This window comes from Nannobrachium achirus, assembly GCF_963921795.1.
Source record: "Nannobrachium achirus genome assembly, chromosome: 11".
NCBI lineage: Eukaryota > Metazoa > Chordata > Actinopteri > Myctophiformes > Myctophidae > Nannobrachium > Nannobrachium achirus.
In genome coordinates, this window is record NC_137820.1 from 13,642,371 (window position 1) to 13,654,736 (window position 12,366).

The following is a 12,366-nucleotide window of genomic DNA, read 5'->3' on the forward strand; positions in this document are numbered from 1 at the left end:
AACAAGTGGGTGACAATGTAATAACACAACAAAATGAAATTGGTACCTACTTGGGTTGCATCCTTGAGGCTAATCTATCCAGCGAAAAGATGACAACAAAAGTAATCAAAAAAATCAACCAACAAACTTGTTTCTTACAGAGGATTGCTCCGATGGTCAATAACAATACTCAGAAGACTCTAGCGGGTGCAATCATTCTGCCCCTCTATGACTATGGAGTCCACGTATGGTATCGCGGCGCCCCAAAGGCCCTGAAAACAAGGCTTACAGTACAGCATCTTGCAATGGGCCTGGTGTACAAGATACACTACACCACTAAGATACCCATGTACCTGACAAAATACTTCCAAAACGTCAAGGATGTCCACAATTACAGACCACAGAGCATGTCCAATCCAGATTCGACTCAAACAAAGGGTCAAATTCGTTCTCCTGCAATACCACTAAAATGTGGAATGCCCTACCGAAGGCCTTAAAGGAGTGTAAATTACACTCCTTTAAGGCCTTCGGTAGGGCATTCCACATTTTAGTGGTATTGCAGGAGAACGTGTAAATCCCTAACTTCCTTTAAAACCGCTCTGAAAAAACACTTACAGGCGGCAGCTACTCAAAACTGGTAACAAATAAACTGAGCCTAACCTTACCCTCCCCCTGACCCTTCTTTGTAAATACCTTTTATTTTGCTTTGTTTACAACTGTTTTTTCTGATGATATCTACTGCATAGTCCTGTGTTCTATCTCTCTGTCATTCAATGTTATATGAGATAAAGAGAAGGATCTCAATGGAAATAAGCCTTGTCTTCCCTGAGTTTCCTTTTAGTTGACCTTGTATCAGTGAACTGTACTGTCATGAAACCTTTCCATATGCAAACTTCTAATAAATACTTCAATCAATCAATCAATCAATCAATCAATCAATCAAAAAACTCTTAGAGCAAAATAAAGTCAGCCCAGCCGTGCTGGGAACATTGCCACGTGGATTTCAGTTCAGATGGTTTGTTGCACTTTCAGCTCTCTTCAGTGTCTCTTCAGTCTGTGGGTACGCTCTGCTAAATAGAGACAAACAAAACCTTGTCAGTCACAAACACAAACACCTGCCATTGAATAAACCCTGGCACTGCTCCCATGATGAGCCCCCTTCATTTCAACCCACAGCAGAGCCCAAATGACACTCCGCTACCACACAAAAAAGGGGTTCCTGGATTGAAAAGTATAACGAATAGGTGTTCCAGGTTACTGTATGTCTATTAAATTGGAAATTGTGATAATCTTACTTTGCAAGTGGTAGTGAGGATGCTCGGAGGTCACACACTTCCACTGAGTGGAAGTCCCCGACCCTGAAAAGGTCATCCATGTACGAATAGAAAGAGAAGGATGTTGGGGCCATGGAGTCTAGCGTATGGTGGGATTCAAATCGTGAGGTTTCAGAGGTCAAGTTATTGGGTGTTGAAACACAGAATAATCTTTCGTGGACAGCTCATACCACAGATCTCTCAAAAACATTGTTGAAAATGGCAGGAATGGTTGGGCGAATTGCAGGGCTTCTATCTAAGGATACTTTGAAAGTAATATCCCATAGCCTAATTTACAGTCACATAAACTATTGCTGTGCAGTCTGGGGCAATGCAGCTCAAAGAGACATGAAGAGACAACAGATTACACTGAACAAGGCAGCAAGAATGATTTTAAGATGTGGATATGAAATAGGTACAAGTGAACTGCACAGCATGATGGGATGGCCCACAGTATTTGAATGTGTTAGACAGCAGTCTCTTGCATTCATTTCAAAATTCATCTGTCTAACAAACCAGCTAGTATAAAGAATAGATTGGCATTAGTAGCCTACGTGATGGACATCGGGTCAACACAAGATCAAGATCACTATGTTTTCCCCCAAATAAAAACTGTTATGGGAAGTAGAACTTTTATTTTTAGAGCAGTTAAATTGTGGAACTTGTTGCGACGATAACTAGGATGCCTTTTTATTGAGTGATTTAGTATTATTTTGTTTTATTTTTTCAGTTTTTCTAATAAATGTATGCGGTATGCATACATGTGTGTGTGTGTGTGTGTGTGTGTGTGTGTGTGTGTGTGTGTGTGTGTGTGTGTGTGTGTGTGTGTGAGAGTGTAAGCAGAGTTGTACCTTGATGTTTATGCTGTAATTTTTGTTTTTATCATTATTGTATGCTGTAATGTAATATATTGTTTGCTGGACACTTGGAAGATTAGCCGATGGCTAAAAGAGATCCAAATAAAATCTAAATCAAACTAGAAGCAGTGCTCTTCCGAGCACAGGTCTCCACCAGGTCAGGAAGGTTATTCTTGTCTCCTGGTGAAAATGGTGATCTTTGGCCTTTCACGGCCGCTGGCATTTGTTCCTTGACCTAGTATAGTGGGAACGTGCATGCAAAGTTTCACGGAAAGTGCAAGCTGCATTCATGATTTGATTGATTTTGTTCAAAACTGACCAATCGTGCAAAGTTTGGAGGCCAATCTTAGCCAATCAGGATGGAATATGATATATTGGACAGATTCGTCTTGACAAAAATCGGCCTCATGGTGGCACTATAAAAGGCCCATGTGAAAAAACCTATATTAAACGTGCATACAGTATCTCCTTGTATGGGCCATTCTGTCTGTGACGTTATCTCCATACATGGAGTTCCGTGCCCATGCGGACATACTGTGCTCATACGGACACTCATACAGTACATACACACAAAGCTAGACATAGAACCACTAAAAAATGTTTGCTTATTTACCTTGATCTTGAATTTGGTCTGTAAGCAGTCTTTGTGGTACACCAAATTTGTATATACAGTAAATCAATAATGCAATCAGTGACCTCTTCTGCTTTTTTACACTTAAGAGGGTAGGTCTCTGCCCACTTTGTGAAATCCATTATGACACAAAGATAGATTATTACCCTGTTTTTGTTCATTTAAGAATGTCCATAGCCACCAACTCATACGGTTCAGCCACTTGTTTCATGAATGAGGTTATCTTTTTGGTTGTTGACATGAGCACTTAGTGTCACAGAATATAGCACCTGTATTGGGTTGTACTACATTTTCCCCTTTAAATTGGACCTCTGACAGGGCACTGTTGAATCTGAAGGAAGAGAGTTCACAGAATCATTGTATGCATAAAGTTCAGAAAGAAAATAGCCTATAGTCCATAAAAGTGAAATAGGGCAACATTACAAACAGCAGTGACTGCAGCATATGAGTTGACTTTAGTTCCCTATCCATTTTTGGATATCAGCTTGCATCCTGGGCCAGTAACAGCGAGCGATAATGGCATGGTGTTTTTTTACTACACCACAGTGGGCCCCAATATCTCTGCAGCGGAATTCCTGGAAGATTGAGTCTTTGCGTTTGTGACAACCTTGGCCCAGTGCTCATTTCCAAGCTGCCTCCTTCTGCACAAATAGTACAGCTCTCCATCTGGTCAGAGGGTAAAGCTCATGCATGAGTTGAAGAGAACACATGGGATAAGGCTGGGGTTGATATTGTATTGTACACAATTGCTTACCCTTAACTCTATAGGAGGAGGCAGAAAGTCCATCAACTCTTTTAGTTTATTTGGCTCCATACCTAAACTATTCTCATCTCCAACTACCCCTACTGACTAGATTTATCTATTTCTCTCTGACCATTTATCTCTAGCTACTCATCTTATGTTAATGATACTAACTAAATGAAAGGCATGGTCATGATACTAACTAAATGAAAGGCATGGCCGAGACTATGTTTTGCACCCCGTCTGTGTGTGTTTGCGTCCGTCTGTGCTAATCTCCAGCATCGTTGGCCCGGTCGATGCCAAACTGTGCATACACCTGGATGCCAATTCAGAACGGTAGGTTCCGTACGGAACCATTGTTTACTTAGATATGGAAGGATGACCTCCCACTTGGGTAATGACGCCCCCTGGCGATCATTCAGAGAAACTACTTCAGCTCCCGTACTAACGTAGGTAGGAAGGGCCTGTCACTCAAACCGGAGTGACCCGCCTCCAGGCTATATAAGCCCCCGGAGGCGGAAGTAACATCCTCTTAATACCACTCTCTGCCACATTCAGTGAAACAGAGGGGCATTACGTGGGAGGTCATCCTTCCATATCTAAGTAAACAATGGTTCCGTACGGAACCTACCGTTTACTGTCAATATTCCAGGATGACCTCCCACTTGGGATTCTTAAACTCCCCTCTAAGCCACAACCTACTCTCATACCCCCACACACCCCTCATACGGGTGAGCACAGCCCAAACGGGCGTGACCCATCACCCAGAAGGTCCCAGGCCCACCGGACCTGGGTGTGAAGGCATGAGAAAATAAAGAGAGACCCTGACAGACCGAAGTCCGCCTCATTCAACTAAATGAAAAGGACAAGTCCGCCTTATAAGTAAGACACACTATATAAGGAAAACACAGGGTCCCCCCAAAATACCCCAGGTGGCTACATGCCCACCTGTGGGAGGGGAAGATCCGACTCCTCTATGACGTAGAGGAGGCAACTGCACCCAGAACCGAATGCGCTAGCGAAGAGGATTCGATATCCAGGTGATAGTAGGCTGCAAAGGTAGAAGGCGAAGACCAATTCGCCGAAACACAAATCTCCTGAACGGAGACTCCCTTTGCCAGTGCCCACGAAGTAGCCACACCCCTAGTGCTATGGGCTTTAAGTGCCGCCGGCACTTCCACACCCGCACTAGAGTAAGCCAGCCTAATAGCATCCACAATCCACCTCGAAAGAGTGGGTCTAGACACCGGCTTTCTGACAAGAACATTGCCCATTTCTACAAAGAGCTGAGAAGAATCTCTAGAACCAGCAGTCCTGTCACAGTAGGCCTTCAATGCCCTGACAGGACAAAGGCAATTCAGCCGTTCATCCTCCACCGAGACAAACGGAGGAGGATGAAAAGCCAGAAGAACAACAGGCTCCTTAGGAACCACCATGTTCTTAGGAACAAACTTAAGATGAGGCTTGAGCAACACCTTGAGATCATTGTTCATAAACTGCATGCACTCCGCAGACACCGAGAGAGCTTGCAGGTCACCAACTCTTTTAGCCGTGGCCAAAGCCAGCAAAAGAGCCGTCTTGAAACTCAAAAGTTTCAAAGGCATCCCTACAAGCGGCTCAAAGGGAGCCCGACATAGGCCCCCTAGAACCACCTGCAGATCCCAAACTGGGAACAAAGACCTAGTCACCGGCCTCAAACGTTCAACTCCTTGCATGAACTTGATGACCTCCGGGACTTTAGAAGGTGCCTTGCCCGCCACCCCCAGGTGACAGGCATTAATAGCCGCCAAATACCCCCTAAGGGTAGAAAATGCTAGACCACTTCTCAAGCGGTTCTGCATAAATTCCAGAATTTCCTGGGCTGACGCCACATGAGCCACCACAGGTGGAACACGCGACTCACACCAGTCCTCAAAGGCATTCCACCTTCCATCATAAGACGCCCTCGTAGAGGGCGCCTTAGCACTCTGAATGGTATCAACCACTTCAGAAGAAAAACCGGCTGCCAGCAGGTTTAACCTTTCACGTGCCAAACCCACAGGTCTAGGACCTGCAGGTCTTGGTGGAAGATCTCCCCCCTGGCCTGACTCAACAGGTCCCTGCACTGAGGCAGCTGCCACCCCGGTTCGCAAAGGAGAGGGGCGATCGCCGATCTCCACGTGCCCTTGTAGGGAGCCACCAGGAGCATCTCCAGACCGAACCTCCTGACTCTCTCCAGAGTGGGTCGGATTAAGTCGAAGGGGGGAAACGCGTACAGTAGACCTCTCGGCCACGTGTGCGCTAAGGCGTCCAACCCCAAGGGGGGACTGCCCTTCACCGCGAAGAACAACGGACACTTCGTATTCTCCGCTGACGCAAACAGGTCCGCCACTGGCTGACCAAACTTGCGAAAAATCTGGCTCACCACCCTGGGGTGGAGAGACCAATCCTCGTAGCGAGGACCTCCCCTGGACAGGAGATCTGCTCCGCTGTTGAGGAGACCTGGGACGTGTGAGGCCCTGATCGACTTGAGGCGCGACAAGCACCAAACCGTCAATTCTCGAGCCAGACGGTCCAGTGGCAACGACGACAGGCCCCCCTGTTTGTTGACATAAAACATGGCCGTCGTATTGTCTGTCCTGACCAGGACGTGACAATGCAAAATCCAAGGCTCGAAATGCTTGAGCGCCAGGAGTATAGCCATCAACTCCAAATAGTTGATGTGACGACCCCTCATCTCCAGAGGCCAAAGCCCCTGCGCTGTGCGCCCCTCGAAAGTGGCTCCCCATCCACTGAGACTGGCGTCTGTCGTGTTCGACTTGTGGGAAACCACCTCGCCAATCGAGACTCCGCTGGTGAGGAACCCCTCCACCAGCCACGGAGACAGGGCGATCGCGCAGGAAGGGGAAACCGTAACCTTCTTGTACTTCAAGGAGGGCGGGATCCCGAGGGATAACATCCATCTTTGAAAAGGTCTCATATGAAACCTGCCCAAACGCAACAGATGTACTGCGGAAGCCATCATTCCCGTCAGTACCATGCAACTCCTGTAAGTGACCTCCTGGCCCACTTGAAAGGAGTCGAGACATTCCCGAAACCTGTCCACCCTCTCCTCTGAGAGACGGGCCGACATGTCGGATGAGTCCAGAAGGACCCCAATGAATGTAAGACGACTTGCTGGAGTCAGCATGCTCTTGCCGTGGTTGACTATGAAACCCAAGGCCTTCAGGTGAGCCAAAACCACTTGTGTGTGACGCGCCACTTCGTGGGCGGAGCTCGCTGAAATCATCCAATCGTCGATGTACGTCGCCAACCTGACGCCCTGCTGTCTCAGCGGGGCGATGGCTGCTTCGGTCACTTTCACGAAAACCCTCGGGCTCAGTGACAGACCGAAAGGGAGTACTGTATACTCGTACAGGCGACCCTCGAAGGCGAACCGAAGGAATTTCCTGTGTGGGGGATAAATCTGGACGTGCTGATAAGCATCCTTCAGATCCACTGAACAGTGGAAATCCCCTTGCCTGACCGACCGTAACATGGTGGGTACTGTTAGCATCCTGAAAACGTATTTCTTCAGGTACACGTTTAGTGCCTTTAGGTCCAGGATGGGACGTAGCCCCCCCCCCCTTTTTGGGCACCAGGAAATAACGGCTCCAAAATCCCATGCGGGATTGGGTCCTGTCCAGCTCCACTATAGCACCCTTGCTTAGCAATGAGCTGATCTCTTCTCTCAAAAGACTTGCTTTTAAACCACGTGCTCTGGTATGAATAACCCTGCTCGAAAGCGGGGGTATATCTGCGAACTGTAACCTGTAACCCCTGGTTATCGTTCGAAATACCCAATGGCTCGGGTTGCATAACTTCCACTGGCGCGCACAGCGTGCTAGCGTGTTTTGAGCGAGAGAAACCCCACCACTGTGCTTCCGTGACGGCGGAGCTTTTTGGCGGCCGGACCGGAAGTGGGGAACCTGCGTATCCGTATCCGGAACGACCGGATGCGGAGCGCAAGGGTTCAATAGGCCGCATGGCGGAAACACCTTCTGGTTGTACCGCTTGACTAGCGGAGCTATTTTGCGGCGGGACCGGAAGTGGGGAACCTGCGTATCCGTATCCGGGACACCCGGATGCGGAGCGCAGGGGTTCAATAGGCCGCAAGGTGGGAACACCTTCCGATTGTACCGCTTGACTAGCGGAGCTCTTTTGCGGCCGGACCGGAAGCGGGGAGCTAGCGAATCCGTATCCGGTGAAACCGGAAGCGTTCGGTTTTGGCTCGATAGAGCGACAGGAAGAGCAAAGCGATTCGACTGATAAACAGACTCGCCCACAACTAAAGCATTCTCCCCTGACAGGAGAGGAACTTTTACGTTTAATACCTGCTCTAAGGCCTTTATGCTTGTCCCTTGACCCGGGCTCATAGTAGGCCGACAGAATTTCTGACTCAAGGTTAAATTCATAGCATCGCTCACGCGAGGGAAAATCCACTCGCGCGCATGAGGAACCATATAATTGTTTGACGTTAACATTACTGGTTGCTGATAAAACCTCTGACTGATTAAAGAGTCCTGACGGGACTCCATCATTCTTACAGGAGGCATGCATAAAGGATTCATATTGTCGACGCGAGGGATATCCCACTCGCGCGCTTGAGGAACCACATAATTGTTTGACATTAACATTACTGGTTTCTGATAAAACCTGTGATTGATTATCGAGTCCTGACAGGACTTCATCATTACTACAGGAGGCATGCACGATGGGGTCGTCTGTGCTAGTGCGAGAGAGTTGGACAGAGACAGACTTTGTTCTTTCAACATGTTTATTGTCGACACAGGAGGCATCAAAATTAACATTTTCATTTCCCCGACACGGGGTACCGAAAAAACGCCCTCGTTTGGGGGGAGGGGGACCGAGAGACACCTCGGACCCCCGCCCCAGCACAATTCCCCTCTTCAGAGTGTCATTTGCGCTGTCCCCTACCGCGGCCACCGCGGTATGAAGACTGCTGCCTGCCATCCTTGGACGGGCGGCGCGGCTGAGCGCGCTCGGGAACCACAGCCTTGCTGCGGGGCCTGTCAGGCGCCCTGGCTGCAGAGGCTCCCCTGGAGGAAGACGAGTGCTTCTTAAAAGAAGCAGAGCGGCCCCTTTCCTTGGCGCGGGAGGAGCGGGACGTCCTCCTAGCTTGCTGCGGTTCATCCTGTGGCACTGTGGTGGACTCGACGATGTCCTTAGCCGCCTTGAAGAAGGTAACTCTACCCTGCAGCAGCTCCAAGCCCCCACCCATGAGGGTGGTGGGACTGTTCTCCATGTTTATGAGAGACTTGTACATCTCCCCGCGAGGACCTAGAGGCTTCTCGCCCACGTCCCTCTTAGGCTCGAGGTCGACATAGTCGAGCCAGCGGGCTCTCTCAGACTGGAGGTTGTAGTCCATGGACCTGCCCATCCACTTAACCGCATGCCAATTGACCTTCAGCATGATGTCAAATAGAGTGTTCAGTTCAGCTGTGTGCTCCCCCGTGGGCAGACCTTTGACCAGGTCCTTGGTGGAAGCGAGCAAGAGCTGGATCAGATTTAGGTCCTTAGCGGCCAGAGCAGCGGACCGGTAGGCGTTACGAGCCCTGTCCGACTGTAGCTTGTCCTCCAGGACAGTGAACCCCGGCGGGTTGGTGCCGACGGGGCCAACAAACGGCCCGTTTTTAGCCGTGCCTACATCTTTGTACTGGGGTCTGACAGAACTCAGAAAAGATTGTGCCAACAGGTGGTCCAGGTTAGGGCAGGTGGACATGCCTGCCTCCGCACCGCCCACCAAATCCAACACAGAAAAAGGCAGCTTCCTGGGGTCTTTATGTGTCTTCCATGAGGAATGGAGGGCCTTGGTGAAACCTTTCACCAGCGGCAGCCTGGAGAGGACATACGGGGCGGGAACCGAAGGCTCCTGCCCGGACATTTCATCATCATCCTCGGCCTCTTCAGAGGGGAGAGGAGGTGGCAACTCCTCTCCAACTCTGGCCAGAGCTCTCATGTAGACTGTGAGATGATCCAGCATTTCTGCTGCAGAATCGACGTCCTCTGCTCCCGCTTCACTCGCTTGACTGGCGGGTGGAGGGGCAGTGGTGCCTGAGGAGGCCTGGGAGCTCCCTGCGGCGTCCAGTTGACGTGCTGGAGCCGCAGGGGCATTACCTTTCACAGTGACCGTGAGTCGAGAACCCTCGTCATCGACGGAGTCCTCCTCCTCCTCGGCCGTGTATCCAGAGTATTCAGAACCAGAACCCTCGCTCTGACAGGAGCTCAGGTCCGACTCTCGCCTGAAGGTCTGGACTGTTTTGGTGATGCTCACGTCGAGGGGGACGTCCCCGACGGTCACATCCAAGCGTTTCTTTTTGGGCACCGCGCCCGAAGGGGAAAGGCTACCGGAGATTTCGTCTGGATGTTAGCCTTCTTGGTCGCCTTCTTAGCGGCGACTTCACCAGACCCGCCAGCTCCAGTGACAGTGGAGCTAGCTGCGGTCGGTTGCGCGGCAGGCGGTGTCTCATGTAGCACGGCGCCATCTTGACTTGGAATGGCGCGCTGGTTGCCAAGCGGATCTCCGGAAGGCAGCGCCGCACCTTGACCAACGGTGCGGTCCGCCTGGGGAAGGAAAGACTGGGCTGTGGGGTTGAGAGCAGTGGACCCACCTGGTGGAGCGCAGGCCCCGAGGCCTGCCCTGGCTAGGTAGAACCGGTGTATCAGTACATCGCGGTCGTAGGCCACGCAGCAGTCACAGAAAGGTCCTGCTCTCCCCTGAGGACTCAGTGCAGAGAAGGCGTGTGCAACGCCCATGCAGCCGACACAGAGATGGTGAAGATCCTGTCCGTCGATGAGTCCTGGACAGCCTGGACATTGCCTCGGCAGGAAGGCCAGAGGATCCATGGCGAAGCACTGTAGATAGAGTTAACCAGAAGCAGACGAGCTAACAAGCTAACGGCTAAGGCTAGGCCACGCTTGATTCGGGCAGGGCCTGAACAAGCGGTAAGCAGTGTAGCTAACGTTAACAATAGCAGACGAGCTAACAAGCTAACGGCTAATGCTATGCCACGCTTGCTTCGGCGGAGGCCTGAACAAGCAGTAATAATCCTTTGTTATAAAAGGAAATAACCGTCGATTTAGGACGGAACAAGAATAAGTATTCTTAAGTACGGGTTAATTCAACACTCGCCAGTGGGCGACTCCAATGCCACCGCTTTAGGCTAATGCGCGAAGAATAATAATACAAGGCTGAGTTTCAACTTATCTGAATGTGATATCGCAGAGAGTGAAAAGAGGATGTTACTTCCGCCTCCGGGGGCTTATATAGCCTGGAGGCGGGTCACTCCGGTTTGAGTGACAGGCCCTTCCTACCTACGTTAGTACGGGAGCTGAAGTAGTTTCTCTGAATGATCGCCAGGGGGCGTCATTACCCAAGTGGGAGGTCATCCTGGAATATTGACAGTAAACCTCTGACCCACATTTTTCACATGGGCCTGTACTAGCGTGTTCTAGTTGATATTTTTCCTGCTCACCTGGTCAATGGTTTTCAGGGGGCCCAGTTGGAAATAATAAAAACGAAATAAAATCCTAAAATATATTTAAATTCAGAAGATTGTTGCGCCAGTTTAACCACTTTAAACCTGGCATTACTATTTTGGGCATTATTGTTTTTAATAGCAAATATATACTGTAAGGATAAGGGAATTCTATGAAAATTCAAGGATTTCTTATTGGTCTGATCCCAGATAGTTCACCTGTCCATTTGAAAACCAATAAGCAGTTTCAAAGTCCATTACATTCTCCACAACTAAATAACAAGAGCAATCTTAGCACATCACACAAGACACAAGTGCTATGTTGGACCACTACAATTTTAATAAATAGCAAAATAAGAATACACTTCTGCAAAAGAACTAAACTGGAAAAATCCAGTAACACAAGAGCCACATGCTCTTGCTAAAGGTGGCCAAAGGTATTCAAGCATTTCCCTTTTCCAAAAAGTATACAATCCATACAGTATTACAATACTCATTTGAGAATGTGCCATCCATCATATCAAACATTTGGTGAAAGATTATCAAACCCTCAAGCACACCAACCAATGCTATATTTACTGCCATACTGGTAAATAATAATACTCCGTCACCATCATAGACTTTTGTTTACAAATGTATGGGTGGCAACTGGCTTAGGAAGTAGACCAGGTCAGAGGAGCCGTCAATTGAAGTGGGCGATATGGAAAAATACAATATCACAATATTTTCCCAAGCTGTATCACGATACACGATTTTATCACGATTCTTTTTCATGTTGTTTTTTGGGGTTATTTTTCAAGTTACTTGACAAAAACTAGACTCTCTGGGTTCCTTTTTGGAGGTCTAAATTGAACTTTACAAGTATGTAACTCTGACAGTATACAAAATCATTTGTATACTGTCAGAGTTAAGTGGAGACCTTGACATTTTAAAGTTTGAGAACTACTGATTTAGACCAAAATTTGGTTTAAATTGAATTCTGCAATGAATCTCTGTATTAACGATTAAACAGGATTTTTTTTAAAGGCTCCCTCAATTGTATCACGATATATACGATACCTCTGAAAAGGCATATCGTGGAGACATTGTATCGTCTCAACGATAATTATCACCATATCGCCCACCCCTACCGTCAATCCCCGGCTCCTCCTGGCTTAAGTGTCCTGGAGCAAGACACTGAACACTACAGCAACTGCTCCCCAAGCACCCATACTGTAGCCACTGCTTCTAATAGGAGGGGTCAAATGCATAGAACAGATTCCCCCATGGGGAACAATTCAAGTAACAAATACAAAGTGCAGTGTCATCAGTAACTAAAAAAGAAAAC